The 19,399-nt window shown below is 41.2% G+C and overlaps 1 protein-coding gene across 3 annotated transcripts in view; it reads right to left on the bottom strand.

Annotated features, from left to right (window-relative positions):
* The window catches only part of LOC126234458 (leucine-rich repeat protein soc-2 homolog), a 132,101-nt gene extending 113,135 nt beyond the window's left edge, over positions 1-18,966 (bottom strand). For 2 of the 3 annotated variants that reach the window (XM_049943152.1, XM_049943154.1), the window contains exons 1-2: positions 18,836-18,950; positions 16,804-16,906 (exon numbers count right to left, since the gene is read on the bottom strand). The gene's annotated coding sequence lies outside the window, so the exon portion shown is untranslated. Of the gene's footprint in view, positions 1-16,803; positions 16,907-18,835 lie in introns of all 3 variants that reach the window. The other variant, XM_049943153.1, reaches the window with a different exon arrangement.
* Positions 18,967-19,399: the final 433 nt, after the last annotated feature.

A 19,399-nucleotide genomic window follows, 5' to 3' on the forward strand; every position in this document is an offset into this window, starting at 1 on the left:
TTCTTTTGGGCAAACTGTGAGAAGCACTGACACAGATTTAGAAAGTGCAGAGCAACAAGAAGTTACGTATAAAAATCGGGAGTGGGCCCCGGAGAGCCACTCATGCAGAGTAGTCAGGATGTTGTGTCGCCAAGTGGTATCGTAGGCCTTTGTCAGGTCAAAAAGGACGACAACAAGGTGGTGTTGCTAGGAAAACAGTGATCGAATGGCAGACTCCAGGTGGACCAAGTTGTCAGTGGTGGGGCACCCTTGGTGAAAACTGCCCTGGGACGGAGCCAGAAGTCCGCGAAACTCAAGAAACCAACACAACTGCCGGCTCAACATATGTCTGAGCAGCATGCACAGAACATTGGTGAGGCTGATAGGACGATAGCTATCCACATCTAATGGGTCCTTGCCAGGCTTTAGCACTGGAACCATGAGTGGCTAGGGCCTCCCGTCGGGTAGACCGTTCACCTGGTGCAAGTCTTTCAAATTGATGCCACTTTGGTGATTTGTGTGTCGATGGGGACGAAATGATGATGATAAGGACAACACAACACCCAGTCCCCGAGCGGAGAAAATCTCCGACCCAGCCGGGAATCGAACCTGGGCCATTAGGTATGACATTCTGTCACGCTGACCACTCCACTACAAGTGGCGGACGGAACGCTGATACTTTCCCACCTTTGCTACAGGAATTCGCCATCACTCCAGATGCAATTTGAAGACGGCAAGGAGGTGGCGCAGGTAATTCACTCACAGGTGCTTAATCATTTGAGAATGGATACGGTCTGGGCCAGGGGATGTATCAGTGAAGTCTGCAACAGCACTGAAAAATTCCCATTCACTGAAGGGAGCATTTTATGCCTCAGGGTGGCAAGGAGCAAAAGATGGGTGTTGTCATTCTACCTGCTGTTTGAGGAAACGAAAGACAGGTCAGTAATTCTCAAATGTAAAGGTGCGAGCATAATGCTCGGCAAGACACTCTGCGATTGCATCTGGATCAGCACACACAACTCCATGTGTGGAAGTTCCAGGTACACCTGTAGGGGTTTGATACCCATAAAGTTGTCGGAGCTTGGTCCAAACCTGGGAAGGTGTGGTTCGTGTTCCAGTGGTAGAGATGTATCATTCCCAATGCTCCTGCTTCCATTTATGAGTAGGCAGACCTGGACGGAACTGTTTGAAGGCAATGAGGTTCTCCAGAGACTGGTGGCATTTATGGCACTGGAGGGCCCACTACGGTCTTAAATGGCCACAGCGATTTCTCATGACCACCAAGGCACTGACTTCCGCTGCAGGCAACCTGAGGAATGAGGGATTGCCGATTCAGCTGTGGCAACAATGGTAGTAGAGACGCTGTGGATCACTTTGTCGATGTTGGCATGCAAAGGAGATTCAGTGGTGGCGGTGGCAGTGAAAGCAGCCCAATCAGTCTTTGTAAGAGCCTGACTGGGCAAGTGTTCAGATGAGTGACGCTGGGAGAGGAACAGGAAGAGTGGAAAGTTGTCACTACCACACAAGTCGTGATGAGCTCTCCAGTGGATATACGGGAGAAGGCCGGAACTGCAGATCGAGAGATCAATGACTGAGTATGTGCCATGTGCCACTGAAAAGTGTGGGGGCACATGAATAGCAAAAATATTTTGTTGACACCGACCTGCATAAGGAGTAATGATCACCACGATAAAATAAGGGAAATCAGAGCTTGTACGGAAAGATATAGGTGTTCATTCTTTCCGCACTCTATACGAGATTGGAATAATAGAGAATTATGAAGGTGGTTCGATGAACCCTCTGCCAGACACTTAAATGTGATTTGCAGAGTATTGATGTACATGTACAGTTGAGTTAGCAGGTTCTGGACATCTTTACCACAGCCAGTAATCAGGGTTCCACCCCATAAAGTGTTATGGGCATTAAAATCACCCAGAAGTAGAATGAAAAGGTGGGGGGAGTTGGGAGACTAGTGCAGCCAATACATGGAGCGGCACTTCACCATCTGGAGGGAGGTAGATGTTACAGATGGTAATTTCCTGCGTTGCCCTCACCCTGACAGCCACAGCTTCTACAGGTGTTTGAAGGGATACAGGTTCGTTAGAGATAAGAAGTAAGGACATAGATACAAACGCCTCCTGACACTCTGTCACAGTCAATACCGTTTTTGTAGTACCTCTGACAGCCACGAAGGGCAGGGGTCTGCATCGCAGGAAACCAGGTTTCCTGAAGGGCAACGCAAAAAGCAGATCTAACACTTAAAGAGTTGTAATGCAGCCAGGTGGGAGAAAAAACTGCTGCAATTCCATTGGAGAATGACACCTCCCTTGCCTGGGATGGCATGAAGTGACCAAGGAAGAAGATTACGCCTCAGGATCACCTGCCACCACTGGTTGAGCGTTCACAGCCAGTATCATTGCATCCGAGGCATATGCGAGATCTGGGTCCTCAGGGGATGCCAGAATCTCCACCTCGTCCTCAGACGCAGAACTGTTAGGTGGTGGTGGTGGTGGTGGTGGTGTGGGAGCCCCCAGAGTCTCCCGTTTCCTAATGGACTTCTTCTTTGTTTGTTTGTTTGCCCTCTAGCTGCTCCTTAGGTGCATACTGGGAGAGCTTCTTGGAAGTAGCTTCAGGGGCAGAGGAAGACCGTGAAGCCCTTCAACCAGCAGCTAGTGGCTCCACTTGACCATGGAGGGGAGGGAGGGGAAGGGGACCAGTGGAAGGTAGAGTCGCAAGGGACCCCTTCTGCGCAAGAGAAACTGGAGAAGGCTGTTGCTTCTTCGGGTGGGAGGAGGGGACCGATATCCCCAGCGTTTAAGGGGAGGGGGGGTACTCCCAAAGTAGAAGATTTGGGAGCAACAGAAGAAGACGTGCTCCCAGCCAGCAGGAGGGCGGATGAAGATGGGCGGCCCTAAGGGTCCACTGGAGTAAGCTTAGATGAGAAGTGTAACCGTGCCATGGCGGGCAACAACATGATAGTGGCAGCATATATAAGAGCATTTGAACAGGGTTCAATCTTTCGTATTTTAGTTTAGACTTGTGGTAAGACAGCCTGCCCCGGGCCTTGTACTCCATAATTTTCTGCTCCTTTTGGAGTACTGTGCAGTCTGGTGAGCAGGGGGAGTGGTGCTCTCCAGAGCTAACACAGGTGGATGGAGATGCACAGTGAACGTCCACAGTCTCTACATGTGGTGCTGGAACTGCACAGGGAAGACATGTGCCTGAATTTTCAGCACTTAAAGTATCACATAGGTTTGATGTCACATTGCTATACAATCACTTTGACCTTTTCAGGTAACAAATCACCCTCAAACGCCAAGATGAAGACACTAGTGGCAACCCTATTGTCTTTAGGTCTCCTATAGATGCACCGGACAAAGTGAATGCCCTGTTGTTCCAAATTGACACGTAGCTCATCATCGGACTGCGACAGGAGGTCACCATGCAAAATAATTTCCTGGACCATGTTGAGACTTTTATGGGGGAGTCACCGAAACATGAATATCACCCACCTTGTCACAGGCGAGTAATGGCTGGGACTGGGTTGGGGATGCCGCCTGAATCAAAACCGACCCATTGCACATTTTGGACAGCACCCTCACTTCCCCAAACTTATCCTCCAGGTGCTCAACAAAAAACAGAGGCTTCGTTCCAGAAAGGAGTTCCCATCAGTGCTCCTGCACACTAAATAATGAGGTGAATATGGCTCTCTTCATTCTGTAGCCCTATGTTTCTCCCATGGTGTTGCTAGGGAGGGAAATGATTTAGGGTCATACCTGTCAGCATTGTAATCAACCTTTCCCTTCTTAGAGACTGCTGGGGCCATTCGGTCCCCAGCAAAAGATGACTTGGTCTGCTCCATTGCATGTCATCTGCCCTGATACCACACCATCAGGGGCTCTCCCCACAGGTGCCACCCAGACACAGCAATGGCCATCTGGCATGATGGCCATTGCCAGGAGTCCTGATGCCCCTAGATGACGGGCATCTACTCCTTGGCATACATCGGGAGTCTGCAGCTCAGGCATCAGCTATGCGATCTTTGTGTTGTCAGGGGGCTACCACCAAATGGGTACATGATGGCCCCACCACAACAGACTGGCTACCGTGCTGAATATTGGGTGTGGAGAGATCCAATAGTTCCATGGTGGGGAAAGAGGACAGTAGACAATATAGGTGAGATAATGTATCCAGGTATGTGTCCTTGCCCAAGTAGTTGAATTGCAGGTGGAGATGCAAAGCAGTAGATCTAATCTAATCGCACTGTGGATAACTGGTGCACCATGTAAGGTGTCATTCTCCAAAATGGGCCACACTTCTGTAGAATTTGGAAAGTGGGAGGTCAAACCATAAAATAGGACCTGAACTTATTGGGCCAAAAAGTGGGAGACTCCTTTTAGCCACCTCTTACAAGAGGCAGGACTACCTCGGGCCTTTACTAACCCCCGAACCCACAGGGGGAGTGGTCATGTGTGTGTGAGTTGCATTCGTGGTTGTTTCTTTGTTTGTGTTTGTGTGTGTGTGTGTGTGTGTGTGTGTGTGTGTGTGTGTGTTTGGTCTATTTTTTGACAAAGGCCTTGTAGGATGAAAGTTAACTTTCCGATAGTCTTTTTATTGTGCCTTTCTGCACAGCATCTATGCTATACAGTGAGTAGCAACTGTCCCTTTCATTGTATTGATACTTGGAAATATTATGTATTTTAAAATTTGTGGTTTATACAGCTCAATAAAATTCCAATGCTTGATTCAAAACACAGAACACCCTGAGATTTTATGAAATTCCGTCAATTTTCCAGGTAAAATCTAATTCTCTGAGAATTCCTGGTTTTCAAGGAATCGCCATCCTGCTGTGGACCATCTACCATGCTGGAATGGTACACACTTCTCTAAAATTTTGGGAAGATGGAGGTCGAAGCCAAATATGAGGACCAAATATGACGTAACCAACATAGGTGGTGTAAAACAAAGAAACAAATTCAGAAAGCAATAACCAATATCTTGCAACTACCCTAGGTTGTGAGCAAGGAATCTGTTCTAGATACAAAGTATGAGAAATGATATAGTCTGGGAGTATGACTGCAGCACACCAAAGGAATTCTTCTTTGTGGTACACTACTCTCTTTGAAAAAAAAGTGAAGTTCTCATTCCACATCAGAGCATCCTACAAAGATGGACCACAACGAGATGGGTAATTACCTCAAAAAGGCCCAGTCATTGAGTTATAACAACTAGCATATTGACCCAAGAATTATGCTGCACTCTTTCACCAAAATAAGGAAAGAAAAATTAGAGTGCAACTTATCTGCATAACCCCACAAATACCAGAAAATTTTTGCACCATAAAAACTATAAGTGTCAATTTCTTAGTCTGAAGTGGAACAAGAATACCACTAGAGCTTGGAAAATTTTCATTGTATGTGGTGTAGTTATTGAACCATTTTTGAATATTGATGTTTCATTAAGGTACTGATTATCATTATGCTCACAGTTCTGTTATTTTACACAACTGTGCAGGTACAGTAGTTTCTCTCTGCGTGACGAAAGAGTAAAATTTTGTTTTCATCAATGAGTAATCATGTTAAAAAACAAATCACCTACTAACTCTGGAACTCAAACTTGAATATTCATTACAAGAATACTACATCTGTATGAGAAACTCACAAAAAGCATGGCTTGGACAAATCTGATGTGCAGTGTTTGATCTCATTGGAGAATAAACTACAAAATGCAGCTTCATCAATGAAATCCTACTGAGAGCCAAAAGCTGGTAAGTTTCTTTAATTTGAAGCTAGGGTTCCTTCCTTCACATAAGAAAAAAAAGGGAAGATGGGATACATACCTCTCAACAACTAATTCATTTAAAGACATTGAAAATTTTGAAGACATTAACCATACCACAGTCAGGATTCTGTGGGAGTATGGGTCAGTTCGCAGGTTTATGCACAGAAATGGCTCCTCTATTCTATGACATTCTTCACAAGAACAGAGACTGACAAAAGATGTAAAGAGAAACTCTTAAGCTTCCAGGGGAATGTAATCCAAACGTAGGTGCAGGACTTTTACCCACTACACTAGGCCAACAATGCTGACCACTCACCCATCTTTTGGGACATGCTGAGCAACATTTGCCCATGAAAGCCAGAGTGCGGTAGACGAATTGGCCCAGACTGATACTGCATTAAGTTCACTTCCGTACTGTCATTAAGTGAAGAAAATACCAGCTTACTGAGTGTCAGACCAGATTTATGGATGAATTTAGGACTTCCTAAAGATCAGAACTTTGTTATTTTTTTATGGGATGAATCAACAGATGTAGCTAGGTAATTTGTGGAGTGGCTCAAGGGAGTGTTACAAGGTCCTTACTGTTTACAGTATATGTAAATGATCCAGCTGATAATGTTGGATGGTCTGTGAGGCTTTTTCCAGATGATGCTGTTGTCTACAGGGAGGCTGCATAATAAGAAAACTAGTGAAGTGTAGAATGACCCATAGATCACTGTTTGATACACAGAATCACAGTTGATACTGAATGAAAATATACTTAACATAACATGCGTGCCAAAGTGAAGGAATCCACTGCTGTTCAATTATGACAATGGTGAAAAATCACTGCAAACAATAACCATAAAATAACTGGGAGTAACCTTCTGGAGCAACCTGAAGTGAAGTGTCTAAATAAAACAAATAATAGGAAAGGGATATGCAAGGCTGAGATTCACTGGAAAAACTTGAAGGAAAATAAAGTCATTCACGAAAGAAGTGGCTTACAAACAGTTGTCTGTCTGATTCTTGAGTACTGTTCATCACTCTGAGACCAGTATCAAGTAGCATTAATGGTGTCTGTATATAAGCAATATTTTATTGACAATACTACTATGTCAAACATTCAATATATTGACATAACTCTTGCACCATAAATAATTCTGTCAATATTGTCAGACTTCAGTTGGCAATGAAATTTTACATATGGGTAAGATCAAGAAAACCCAACAGAAAGCATCTGTCAAAATTATATTAACAAGAAACAACAAAAAAGAGGAAATGGATCGGAGAATGGCTAGTGATTTGATGCATGTTAACTTATTGAGAGAAATCAGAATCGTGGATGTGGGTGAGTCCCACATCATACAACAAATGATTAATTTTTATATGATGAGAGAAGCAACATACATTAGAGAGGCAACTATAGTCAAAGGAAGATTATAGTTTAATGTCCTGCTGACAGCATATTATTAGGGACTGCGCACAAGCTCGGATTACAAAGGGATGGGGAAGCAAATCGGCCATGCCATTTTCAAAGGAGATTAGTAGTAAAACTGAGATTCCTGGCAACAGGCAGTTCAAAGAATTCTTGAAGTTTAATAGTATAATATCAGCGAACGCAAATATCAAAATTGATATGGAAACCTGTGAAGCAGTTATATTTGACCTGCAAAAATATATTCATATCTGGCTGACTTGGGAGAGGGAACCAAACAGCTAAGTCATCGGTCCCATCGGATTAGAGAAGAAAGTCGGCTCTGCCATTTCAAAGGAACCATCCTGACATTTTCCTGAACTGATTTATGGAAATCACAGAAAACCTAAATCAGGATGGACGGATGGGGGATTGGACGGTCGCTCGCGAATGTGAGTCCAGTGTGCTAACCACTGCGCCATCTCGCTTGGTGATATATTCATGTTGTTGTTGTGGTCTTCAGTCCTGAGACTGGTTTGATGCAGCTCTCCATGCTACTCTATCCTGTGCAAGCTTCTTCATCTCCCAGTACCTACTGCAACCTACATCCTTCTGAATCTGCTTAGTGTATTGATCTCTTGGTCTCCCTCTACGATTTTTACCCTCCACGCTGCCCTCCAATGCTAAATTTGTGATCCCTTGATGCCTCAAAACATGTCCTACCAACCGATCCCTTCTTCTAGTCAAGTTGTGCCACAAACTTCTCTTCTCCCCAATCCTATTCAATACCTCCTCATTAGTTACGTGATCTACCCACCTTATCTTCAGCATTCTTCTGTAGTACCACATTTCGAAAGCTTCTATTCTCTTCTTGTCCAAACTGGTTATCGTCCATGTTTCACTTCCATACATGGCTACACCCCATACAAATACTTTCAGAAACGACTTCCTGACACTTAAATCTATACTCGATGTTAACAAATTTCTCTTCTTCAGAAACGATTTCCTTGCCATTGTCAGTCTACATTTTATATCCTCTCTACTTCGACCATCATCAGTTATTTTACTCCCTAAATAGCAAAACTCCTTTACTACTTTAAGTGTCTCATTTCCTAATCTAATCCCCTCAGCATCACCCGATTTAATTTGACTACATTCCATTATCCTCGTTTTGCTTTTGTTGATGTTCATCTTATATCCTCCTTTCAAGACACTGTCCATTCCATTCAACTGCTCTTCCAAGTCCTTTGTTGTCTCTGACAGAATTACAATGTCATCGGCGGACCTCAAAGTTTTTACTTCTTCTCCATGAATTTTAATACCTACTCCGAATTTTTCTTTTGTTTCCTTTACTGCTTGCTCAATATACAGATTGAATAACATCGGGGAGAGGCTACAACCCTGTCTCACTCCTTTCCCAACCACTGCCTCCCTTTCATGCCCCTCGACTCTTATAACTGCCATCTGGTTTCTGTACAAATTGTAAATAGCCTTTCGCTCCCTGTATTTTACCCCTGCCACCTTCAGAATTTGAAAGAGAGTATTCCAGTTAACGTTGTCAAAAGCTTTCTCTAAGTCTACAAATGCTAGAAACGTAGGTTTGCCTTTTCTTAATCTTTCTTCTAAGTTCATGTAAGTTAACAAATATTTTTTGTGATTTTTCATACATCTACTTATCAAGCACTGGCAGAATACACACATAAAAGAAGGTTGTAACTAGGCAAGCTTCCTTCTTCAGGCAGAATGGTTGAAGGGGAAGGAAGAGGGGTGAAGGAAAAGGACTGGAGAGGTCTAGGAAATGGGGGACATTTCGAGGAATGTCACCCAGTACTGCAGGTCAGGGGAGACTTACTGCATGGGATGAGAAGGTATTCAACAATAAAATGCTAGGTTTTCAAATTACTAAAGAAATAATGCATCCTCTGATGAACATCCTAAAGTGGTAAATTCAATGACTATCCTTGCATTGACCTATTAAAACTATTTTGTGCTGAAAGACTACTTGGAAAATTGAATCTGAGGTACAATATGTACAAGATGAAGGGAAAACACAAACATTGATGTACTGCTCAGTGAGAGAACTATGCTAGTGTTGGATGCCTTTAAATGTTACTTCACACCTGAAAAAAAGAATAAAGCTACTCTATTAAAGACTGACCTAGTTGTTACACCTGAAGGTAGGATTTCAAATGCTATAACGTGGTTCCCGACAGTCAATAAAGCACACTGAATTTCTTCTGAACTTACTGCAGCATAGACCCATGTTAATATGGCATGCCACGTCTTTGGAACTCAGCATTTGCTTGTAAACATCTGGTTTTAATATCTATACAAATAAAAAGTCCAGATGTGTAGTGAACATGTGAGCTAGTTTGTGCTTCTCAAATGTTTGAGTCAATGCACTCCAAATGTTATGCCAAGTAGATCTCTTGTTATTTGTGTGGAATTGGCTGGCACATTGGTACCATATGGGTTTCTGGGTGTCCAATGGGAAGTCTTTCAATAAATGCAGCAGTGTATCTGTTAGGAGTGGCAGATATTACTGGCTATTTAGAGTTCTACCCCAAAATAGGGAGCAAAACTTAAATTCTCAAAAATCCTGCACCACAAACTAATAGGCCAGGATAATTGTTTATTTCTTTCAGCTAGTGCGGTTTTCACTTGACAATTAGTGCAAACTGTGGAGCTTTATTTGCTCAATGCCATGTAACTTTGCTGAGTCTGCAGACACCATTCAGAAAACTGTAAGAATTTTGAAAGTCATTGCCATGCAATTGTTGACAGTGCCAAATATGCAGTACACACAGATAACTCCTTTTGTTAATCCCGCTTGCAAATTCGCGCTGTCTCTTAGTGACATGCAGATTGTGTATTAAATGCAGTTGCACCACGAAACAGTGTACTTTGTGCAGCCAAGTAAAAAATCAGACACTTTCCCTGGCAATGCAAGAAGCAGAGAAAAGCTGATTAAGCAATAATAGCCAGGTGGCAGTTCATCAAGGAGAGTATGCTGATATTGCATTATAATGGACGCACCACTGAATCCTTTCTTCACACCATAGTGAGGCTGGGCAGCCCAAGATGCCAAATTACGCACAACTTGAAACGCCTGATTTCTCTATGTACAGGCTGCAGTGATGTTATGAGTTGAATTGAAAAAACCAGCACAGTAACATAACAAGGTTGGGTAACTCCCTTACAAATATTGTTCATTGTTCAGTGGAAATAACTTAGTCTGCAGCCAACCAGCTTGGAGCAGGGACCTCTACTGGTCTACAATCTGCGCATCAGCTGCTTACAAGATTCTATGTTACGGGCCCAGATGTGTGGCTGCTCTTCTGCCATCACAGGGGTGTGCTGTCTCCCCAGTCACCCCAGGTTCCTGTGGGCAGACTCCACTGCTGCTAGCCGCTCTCCTGTTCAGAGGCTGCAGCATGACTCAGCTCATCTCCAGTATCTTCGCAAAGGGCAGCTGGCTGCTGCTGCTGCCAGCATAGCTGATGTCATGATTTGTCTCACCACCTCAACAGCTTTGTGCTACCCCTGTTGTCAACGCCACACACACACACACACACACACACACACACACACACACACACACACACACACACACACACACACACACACAGGCCACAGATTTGCTCTGATGCATTTCTGGTGGGTTGTACGCTGCTACTGTCCTGCTGGAATGGCATCGCATCATTTGTGTATTGTTGAGCAATAAATGTTTGGTTCTTTAATGCTGTTTTACTAATCAAGCATCCACTTACCAAGCCACTACTCAACCATGACCTGGGGTGGTAGTCCAACAGCATACTACCTCGACCCGTCCTCAACTGCTACTCAATATAAATCCTGCCCCTCTGGTGGTACAATGATGTTAAAATTTTAGTTAAGTTTCTCACATAAGTTGCTGCTCTTTTTCATTGGTACATTTTATTTTTCAGATTTCTAGCTTCTTGAATTTTCTTAATGTTTACAGAGATAGAACATGAGGGTCTAGCATGATTAGGATACGTTTCAGCACGTTACCGCATCACTGCTCTCCTAACAGTTGGATACATTCACCAGCAACGAAAACCATTTCTATTTTCTCGACTGTCATATCCATTATGGACGTGTGGATAACTTCATAAGCTAGTTATCTGATTGTGGAAACAGCAGAGCACAAACTGATGGGTTTCAAACTTACAGTTAATCACACAAACTGTACCTGAGTTATGTTTCTGTTTACTTTTGGTTGGGTAAAGCAGAAGTTTGTAAGACCTCGTCTCATGATGATGCAACAATGGTTTACAGTGCTGCCATCCTGTTGCTACTTGAGTGACTTTCATATATTCTGTTGAAGTCCTCATCAAAGGCTCTAAGCCACAGGAAGGGAGACAGAGAGAGGGAGACAGAGAGAGAGAGAGAGAGAGAGAGAGAGAGAGAGAGAGAGAGAGAGAACTAGTAGTTTGGTGTCACAATCTGACAGCTGTAGGTATTAAAAATTACTTGCAGAGGTCATAACATCTGCCAAATTGTCAGCTATAATCAAGTGAAAACTGCACCTCGATACATTTTCTAGTTCTGGTTATATTACGTAAGGCCTGATTTACTCACCCTGTACATGAAGAAAAAGAGTAACTGTGAGCATTTTTTTTTTTTTTCGTTTTCCTGGCTGGAAACTAGGTTAAATTGTGTACTTTCATTGTTTTTTTGTTATATCAGCCTACAAAAATTATAGTGATCAAAGAATATCACTCCATACTTGTCCCTACAGCCAGTAACATTGGCCAAGTCATTACAGCCACTAAAACATTATAGATGCAATTTATCTTAAGAAATGTTACTTCTGTTTCATGTACAAAAGTCGTGTGGAATTTTTACAGTAATTTAAACTTTGTAATTAAATTTAATTATTATGCTTTACAGGAAAATTAAGTTGTATTCAGCACCTTGCTAACAAGAGGAAGAAGGCCTCATACATGGCCAACCGATTCAGCTTGTATTTGGCATGTCACTTGTGTACAACCTAAAATGGAAGAATATAATATTTTGACTCAATATCCCCCATTTTTGAGAAAAACACACCTAAAATTTGTGATGCACAATCGACTAAAAATTGACGAGGTCAACAGCGAATTAAAAACTGAGCATTTTTCATTGTCATACATGGGGCCCACAAATGTACATTTTCCCAGAAATTGCGGAAACAAACTTTTACAACAGCCACTTATGTACCTGCAGCAAACCTTGTTCAACAAAAGTGTCATTGGCATAGTGAGCACAGCATACGGTTGGAGAGTATAGAACCTCTGTTCGATTCCCAAATGCATTCTGCATTTTATTTTTTATATTTTTTTCTGTATCGTGTTTGAAATGAAATGTCGTGTGGCTAGGGCCTCCCGTCGGGTAGACCGTTCGCCTGGTGCAAGTCTTTCGATTTGACGCCACTTCGGCGACTTGCGCGTCGATGCGGATGAAATGATGATGATTAGGACAACACAACATCCAGTCCCTGAGCGGAGAGAATCTCCTACCCAGCCGGGAATCGAACCCGGGCCCTTAGGATTGACAGACTGTCGCGCTGACCACTCAGCTACCGGGGGCGGCGTATCGTGGTTAATACTAAGGGAAGTAAAAGAATAAGGAATAATAACAAGATAGGCAAATCAATTTCTCAAATGACTTAGTTTTGTAAAGAATTAAAATCTTAATCCTCGCAATAGCTCTTGCACTCAATCTGCTACATGTCCTCACTTTCCTTCAAACAACTACATGGACATCTAGAATATGCCGTATAAACAGTTGTAGCAAATAGATTTGCAGCACCAAGAACATCTAATGTATCTGATCTTTACACAACTGTAGCATTTCTTAGAAGAATTCAGTAAAAAACAGACTTTGTTTACATTTAACATTTTTCTTTTTCAGGAATTAAATTTTATCCATACCATGCATATGATAATGCTGAAAGCTTATAATCTATTATGCTATGAATTGTTATTGAATCCTGTGATCATGCAATTCCCATTTGGTTTTGAAAGCACAATGCAATTCTTAAGTCTTGAAATAAAATTTTTAACTTGGCGATTAAAAATAAGCATCACACAGTTGGCAAACAGGTGGAATGAAGATCACAGGATTGTTTCACAAAACATATTTTATTCTGCTGATACACAATAAACATTTACTATGAGTACACTCATAGTTCACACCAGATGAAGAACAACTCTTCCCAACTGATACACAGTATGTTCTGTGGTCCCTCTTGACAAATTTGTAGCAGTCTAATTGAATCCAATGTGGATAAAAATTTTAATTCTTTACTAATCGAAATCATTTTAGAAATGTATTTGTCTAATTTATTATTGTTAATGAATTTCTTACCTTATTAATCCGTTTATTTTTAGATACTTCAACACTGGGGTATGGAAAAAGGAAGTACAGAACGCATTTGGGAACCTAACATTGGTTCTCTCCTCTCCAGTCAGATGCCTTGCTCACTATGCCAGTGCCATTATCATTGAACAGAGTTTACGTTATGTATACATCAATCGTAAAAGCTTCTTTCCTTGTATCTTGGAAAGTATGCATTTGCCAACACCAAATGATGAAGAAATCTGCTTGGTTTTCAATTATCTATCAATCCCATCAATTTAGAGTTGATTATGTGTCATGATCATTACGAGTGGCTTTCTACCTTAGAGTCTTTCATTTTAAGTTATACAAAAGTAATCTGCTAAATAGGAGTTAAATCAGTTGGGTGTACCTAGGGCCTACAGTGCATTTTTGTTAGACCTGTAAGACAGTTTATTTAACCATATTTGTATACATTACTACTTGTTCTAGTGAGTTCTGTGGCGAAAATACGGTTCACACTTAGTCTGTCATGGGCATATTAACAAAATGAACTGTTTTATTATCCTTAATATACCACTGGTAACGTGCCCAACATGACAGCTGTATGCATATATCTGTTAATATACTGAGAAGGGAAGAATACCATGAACATGATTATTAAGTGTCCTTTGGTCAGATTAATGGGCGAAGTGCCTCAGATGTCCAGTGGAGCAATTATCACTAACAAGGAAAAGCAGTTTTTCCTTTCACAAACTTTACATGGGCAACAGATTTCTATTTGCTCTATCTTTGCTGTTTTAGTACTTTGCATTTGTAGCATAAATTGTTGGAATAATCAAAACCATATTTACAGTATAAATGAAAGGGAAGAATAGAACAACATTACAGTTTAAGGAAATCCACTAGATCAGGTTTGTATAGGTAATGCAAGAAGGCCTACTTATCTCTCATGATCAGAAAATAATAATAATAATAATAATGCAAGGGTGGGAGGGATCCAGTATATAACTTTTACTAAGCACTTTGCCAACACAAACAAATTATCTGTTTCTAACCTAGTCTACAGGAGAGTGGAGGGGGAGAGTTCTATCATGTTCTACTCAAACTCAGGACCCTGTAGTAAAGTCAAGACAACAGAAGAAAATGGGGGAAGGGGGTTACAGGATCCAAAACACAGTTATTTGGAACAATTAAAATGCAAAGTCACTAGAGAATGTTATCAATTTCTATCAACTAGCTACAGCTGAAATGGTTTGGATACAACCAATGAATTTCAAAAGATTCCTTGTGAAGGTAAGTGCAGAAGAAAAAAAGGGCAAAGGCAACCAAAAATGATATAGTAAAATGGAATATTAGAAGCACTGGAGGAGAGAAGGCTGCCACCGCCTTGTTATTGCAAGGCGATCAGAACTAAAATTTTAATTATTTACTAATCCAAGTTATTTGAGAAATAGACATTCCTCACACACATTATACCATTGGGTCGATAAATACTGGATTAAATATGTGCATGATTAGAATGGGAAGCCAAATAATTACATCTACTGGGATCAATGTGGGGGACACCAGTGTATCTATGACCACTTTTCTGTGATCTGTTATAAAAATAAAGAGCATAACATTTTTATAAATAGCATTGCAGTTACTAAATTTAATAATTTATACTCAACTGAAACTGCACTTCCCAGGAATTTTATAAAATGTAACAAAGTTACTTTCCAAACAAAGATGATTTCTAGTCACACAACTGAAAGAAAATTTTCTATTACAGCTTCTAGAAGTTAGCTTAAAACTATTGTAGTGCAAAAGAGGAGAAGAACTCTCATATATCTCACTAGTGCCTTGTTGTACCTTGTATCTATAAATTTACAATATGCTCCTCATACTGTACGAGGTGCATTCAAGTTCTAAGGCCTCCGATTTTTTTTCTAATTAACTACTCGCCCGAAATCGATGTAACTGGCGTTACTTATCGACATAATCGCCCTGCAGACGTACACATTTTTCACAACACTGACGCCATGATTCCATGGCAGTGGTGAAGGCTTCTTTAGGAGTCTGTTTTGACCACTGGAAAATCGCTGAGGCAATAGCAGCACGGCTGGTGAATGTGCGGCCACGGAGTGTCTTTCATCGTCGGAAAAAGCCAAAAGTCACTAGGAGACAGGTCAGGTGAGTAGGGAGCATGAGGAATAACTTCAAAGTTGTTATCATGAAGAAACTGTTGCGTAACATTAGCTCGATGTGCGTTTGCGTTGTCTTGGTGAAACAGCACACGCGCAGCCCTTCCCGGACGTTTTTGTTGCAGTGCAGGAAGGAATTTGTTCTTCAAAACATTTTCGTAGGATGCACCTGTTACCGTAGTGCCCTTTGGAACGCAATGGGTAAGGATTACGCCCTCGCTGTCCCACAACATGGACACCATCATTTTTTCAGCACTGGCGGTTACCCGAAATTTTTTTGGTGGCGGTGAATCTGTGTGCTTCCATTGAGCTGACTGGCACTTTGTTTCTGGATTGAAAAATGGCATCCACGTCTCATCCATTGTCACAACCGATGAAAAGAAAGCCCCATTCATGCTGTCGTTGCGCGTCAACATTGCTTGGCAACATGCCACACGGGCAGCCATGTGGTCGTCCGTCAGCATTCGTGGCACCCACCTAGATGACACTTTTCGCATTTTCAGGTCGTCATGCAGGATTGTGTGCACAGAACCCACAGAAATGCCAACTGCCAACTCTGGAGCCGATCTGTTCAACAGTCATTCGGCGATCCCCCAAAACAATTCTCTCCACTTTCTCGACCATGTCGTCAGACCGGCTTGTGCGAGCCCAAGGTTGTTTCGGTTTGTTGTCACGATGTTCTGCCTTCATTAAACCGTCGCACCCACGAACGCACTTTCGACACATCCATAACTCCATCACCACATGTCTCCTTCAACTGTCAATGAATTTCAATTGGTTTCACACCATGCAAATTCAGAAAACGAATGATTGCACGCTGTTCAACTAAGGAAAACGTCGCCATTTTAAGTATTTAAAACAGTTCTCATTCTCGCCGCTGGCGGTAAAATTCCATCTGCCGTACGGTGCTGCCATCTCCGGGACGTATTGACAATGAACGCGGCCTCATTTTAAAACAATGCGCATGTTTCTATCTCTTTCCAGTCCAGAGAAAAAAAATCGGAGGCCTTAGAACTTGAATGCACCTCGTAGTAAAATTGAAACTGAGAATTACTGTAATAATTTTACAATTTATTCAATATTAAAATTTGAGAAATTTACACCACTTGTTATGCATACTCTCTGGTGAGCTGAGCCGCCAGATGGCCTGTCAGTAACACTCAAACTTAAGAACTCCTCTTCACAGAAGCTGTTTCTACCAGTCAGCCAGATGCCTGTTGCTCTAAAATGAGACACATTAGAAGGTGTAAATACCTTTCTGTAAGCTTTGCCAAAGTTTTCTGCAATAATAGATATTCATATAACAGCATGCAAGGCTTCTTCTTCTACTACTCTCCCTCTCTCTCTTTTTTTTTTTTTTTTTGGTCAAGTCTACCACAATATGCTATCACCACCAAGACTTTCTTCTCAAAGCTGGGCAGAATGTGACAAATAAAATGACTTAAATAATAAAGAAACTTTTCAGATTTGGATCAACCACTTCCACTGATCCTGAGTAGAAGAGTCTTTCAACCTGTTGGGCTTAGAATGAACCCTCCAAAAGTTTTTCATGGGTGGAATATAATTTCCAACAGTGTGAATACCACAAATGATGGTCATATCTAGCTGCCCCCCTCCCCACCGATGTCACACACCTCACTTGCTTGGTTCTCTCCAAGCAACCACTTTCACAAGAATGTGAACCATTGAAATGCATGGTTCATCAATGTTGTACATGAGCTCTCAGGAGGGAATTTCCTTTCCTCCATAACTTCACACTATTTGCCAAAGAATAGATTAAAAAAAAATAGTAGCTCTTGCCAGATTTATTGCTTACACTAAGAGCAGATTCATATCACTTCATGAAGTCTGTGTATCGCTGCTCAGCAGCTTGAGCGTTTATTTCCGAGGATGTGGGATAAGCTACTTTGGCCATTTCAAAAGCAGGTTTCCTAACTTCTTTACTTGATAGGCCACAGTGCATTTTGCTAGAATGTAAGAAAACTGTCCAAGCTGAAGTTTTGCCACTCATCTACACACTTTTGGCCGTTTTGATTATTGCAGCTGTGTCACATACTGACCTCTTGTTATCCTCCTCACTTCGTGGCATCTGAAGATAAAAGTTTTGAGTCCTAGTTTTATGTACGTCTTCATTTACAATTGAGAGAAACTGAAAATAACTAGTCGTCCATAGATTTATTAGTGTGACACTGCAAAACTAAATAATGCGGACAGTGATGGAACCATGATTTAGCATTTTAGACCAGATCACATTTTTTGGCTGTGATTACTTATCAACTGAAAGTTTATTTTTAATTACCTCCTATTGCTGTGAAAGGTATGCACTGCCTCAACAAGTTTTACACTGTTCTTGTACTTGCGCCTATGGCATTGAAAATAGTCTTGGAAAGTGACATAGGCAGGCTAAAGATGTTTACAATGACATGCAAATATGATTGTAACGACATCAAATTCCTGGACTACTTAAAAGTACAATATATGAATAAACAATACATTTCTAAGTTGAGTGGTACACACTGGAAAATTTTATTGTGCTTACTTAAGAAAAAAAATGCAGAAAACAGAAAATTTTTGATTTTCCAGTGTGAAAACATGTAAAATCCTCCATCTCTCTTAACTGATGTCAAATTCCCTCCAAATGTGAACTGCCCCAATGTTTATAGCGCTGTCAACCAAATGAGTATTTAAAAAATGGTAAATTTTTTCCTCGAATAATGATGGTCGCCCATATACCATCCTACAGTTCGGACGAAAGTACTCTTCTGTGATATGTAATTTCAGAAGCCGTCTACCGAAAAATAAAAGATGTTTGTTATCAATGTTAAGTTTTAATGACCAGATTTAAAATGCTTCATGTGTAGATATTAGTATCTTTAACTGTTAGAATTTCTCTCGGTAAGACCTCTTTCACCCAGTAAAACATACATGGGATATGAAAATGCTTAGCGTGCAGCAACACCGCACTCAAATTTGTAACACCGGAATTTATGATGATTTAATTAAGCGAGCACGAGAGCGATCTGTTGTATTATAAATAAGCAGACGATTAAAAAAGTTGGTCTTCGATTTCAGTTTGTATGCAATTCAGAAAACTGTAAAAGCCGCTAAAGCTACCATTTACACTACGACATAATCTATATTAACTACTTACTTCTAATACATGAAGTTAACACAAATAACGTAATTACACGTCAGATATAAAACACAAAATAATATCCACATTTACAACGTTTTCAAACAATGTAACAAATGAATACACATCTGATATGTGTTTAATCTTAGTCAAAGATTGTAGCCACAACGGTGCAGTCACCATGGGTAATAACTCCAGAAGCTTGTCTGCGCATACTGTAAGTTTGCGCATGTATTACAATGCACAAAAGTAATTGCAGCGTTGGAGTTGGAGCAATATTAATCAAATTTTTGAGCATAGATTTTCATGTACACAGACAAATCGGAAGGTGTGGACCGACTAGCACCACCAATGAGTCACGTTAAACATATTTGAAACAACTGTTATTGAAATATGTCCGTGGAAAGTTACGGTCAAGGAATACGACGATTTATTTATTTATTTATTTATTTATTTATTCTTTGCCCATGGACTCCAGCTGAAAATCCAGCTGAGAGTATTGGGTGTGTCATACAATAGCCTATTAACATCAAGCTTGATTTCAATATATATATAAATGAAACAAATGATTAAACAGAAATA

This window comes from Schistocerca nitens, chromosome 2 (assembly GCF_023898315.1).
Source record: "Schistocerca nitens isolate TAMUIC-IGC-003100 chromosome 2, iqSchNite1.1, whole genome shotgun sequence".
Taxonomy (NCBI): domain Eukaryota; kingdom Metazoa; phylum Arthropoda; class Insecta; order Orthoptera; family Acrididae; genus Schistocerca; species Schistocerca nitens.